The 2,079-nt window shown below is 70.2% G+C and overlaps 1 long non-coding RNA gene across 1 annotated transcript; it reads right to left on the bottom strand.

Annotated features, from left to right (window-relative positions):
* Positions 1-1,033: 1,033 nt before the first annotated feature.
* On the bottom strand, positions 1,034-1,774 carry LOC142826411 (uncharacterized). The gene is made up of 2 exons (XR_012900553.1): positions 1,673-1,774; positions 1,034-1,430 (listed from the first exon to the last, which is right to left on the bottom strand). It is a non-coding gene; the product is annotated as an uncharacterized LOC142826411 (long non-coding RNA).
* Between the last annotated feature and the right edge of the window lie 305 nt (positions 1,775-2,079).

The following is a 2,079-nucleotide window of genomic DNA, read 5'->3' as shown; positions in this document are numbered from 1 at the left end:
ATACCCCAGTGCTCCCTGTGCCCCCCAGCCCCCTTACACAGGGGAGAGGTGATAACCCCTCCCTCAGATACCCCAGCGCTCCCTGTGCCCCCCAGCCCCCTTACACAGGGGAGAGGTTATAACCCATCCCCCACCTCCCCTCAGACACCCCAGTGTTCCCTGTGCCCCCCCAGCACCCCTTACACAGGGGAGAGGTGATAACCCCTCCCTCAGATACCCCAGTGCTCCCTGTGCCCCCCAGCCCCCTTACACAGGGGAGAGGTTATAACCCATCCCCCACCTCCCCTCAGACACCCCAGTGCTCCCTGTGCCCCCCCACACCTCCTTATTCCTCCCCTTAGACGAGGAAAGGCTGCCGGAAGAGAGGCTGGCTGGGAAGCCGCAGCGTGTGGGGCAGCAGATGGGGGTGCGGGAGCAGGCGTGCTGGGGGCGGGACGGGCTCTGGGGCTGGTGAGTTGGGCTCCCCGCTGGGGTGGGAGACCGGCCTGAGCCGGGCTTGCTGCAGGACGACAGGGCACAAGGAACCCTGCGCGCGAGGCGGGGCAGATGAAGGGGTCTGGCAGCCCGCGGGCAGTCCCACCCCCGTCTGTCAGGGCCTGGACGAGGAAGCGGAGCCCTGCTAGGAGGGTCCTTGAACCCAGCAAGCCCCTGGCCTGGCGTTTCCTCCTCTAGAGGCTGCTAAAAAGCCACTAAACCTCACGGGAGCGAATTGCTTGCAGGGAGCCACCTGCAGCAACACTGCACCCGGGCAAACGCGGCTCGGCGGCCGTTTGGGGGACCTGGGAGAATCGGGGGAGGGGGGGAGAAGAGACCTCAGGGCCCGACCTAGGACAGGTGCCCCAGGGAACGCCCTTCAGCCGGCAGGCAATCCGGCCCCGTCCCAGGCGCACGATACTGGGCGCAGCGGGGCGGAGAATCCTTTAGTACAATCGCCTGTAAACGGGCAGAGCCCAGCCAGCCCTGACTGCAGGGGGTCCCGGGTCCTGCACGGCTCGGGCTGCGACGCGGGGGCGAGCCAGACACGGAGGACGACTTGCGGGTAAACGGCAGCGCTTTACTCCCGGCGGTCGCTCCGGCGGTGCTGTGCCGAGCGCTAGGGGCGGCCAGGGCACCGCCCAAGCCCAACGGCCTGACCCGCTACGGAAGGGACTCGGGGACCGTCCCACGGGCGGGGGCACCGCCAGCAGGGGACCCAGGCGTCCTGGCCCGACCGAGGGCGTCAGGCCACGGGGCCCGGTGCCGGGGGAGTCCAGCCCGTGCCTGCACCCTGCCGCCCTCACGCCGTCTCCTGCGCCAGGCGATAGTCATACAGGCTGCCGCGCTCCACAAAGCTCCTGGCGCCGGGCAGCGGGGGCTGCTCCGGGGGGTCCCCCAGCCTCGGCCGCCGGCCCGAAGCCGCCCCCACCGGGGGTCTGCAGGCGGAAGACGTCCTGCGGGAGGGACGGGGGAAGGGTGAGGGGGGGCAGGAGCCGCGAGAGGGGACTCGGGCCCGTCAAAGCACGGGAAACCCGGCGAGAGCCGCCCGCAGCTCCCTGCCCCGGCACCCTGGGGACCTGACCCCCCAGCCCAGGGATCTCCGGACCAAGGGAGGTGACTTCCATCCCCGCCCCGACCCACAGCCTGCCCCCCGCCCAACAACACCAGGCCAGCTCCCTCAGCCGGGGGGGCTCACCCCAGGCAGCACTGGCACTGACGCCTTCCCCCCCAGGTTGATGGTGCGTCCATCTCGGCAGATCAGCAGGTTCAGGCCGCGGGAGCCAGGCTCCCCCCTGTCAGGGAGAATGAGTGTCAGAGGGGGTGCAATGGGGGACAGATGGGGCAGCGCAAGGGGTGGGGGGAGGGGTGCAATGGGGGACAGATGGGGCAGCGCAAGGGGTGGGGGGAGGGGTGCAATGGGGGACAGATGGGGCAGCGCAAGGGGTGGGGGGAGGGGTGCAATGGAGGGACAGATGGGGCAGCGCAAGGGGTGGGGGAGGGGTGCAATGGGGGGACAGATGGGGCAGCGCAAGGGGTGGGGGGGAGGGGTGCAATGGGGGACAGATGGGGCAGCGCAAGGGGTAGGGGGAGGGGTGCAATGGG

The sequence above is a fragment of the Pelodiscus sinensis genome, unplaced genomic scaffold, assembly GCF_049634645.1.
Source record: "Pelodiscus sinensis isolate JC-2024 unplaced genomic scaffold, ASM4963464v1 ctg165, whole genome shotgun sequence".
NCBI lineage: Eukaryota > Metazoa > Chordata > Testudines > Trionychidae > Pelodiscus > Pelodiscus sinensis.
This window is presented reverse-complemented; position numbering and strand designations above follow the sequence as displayed.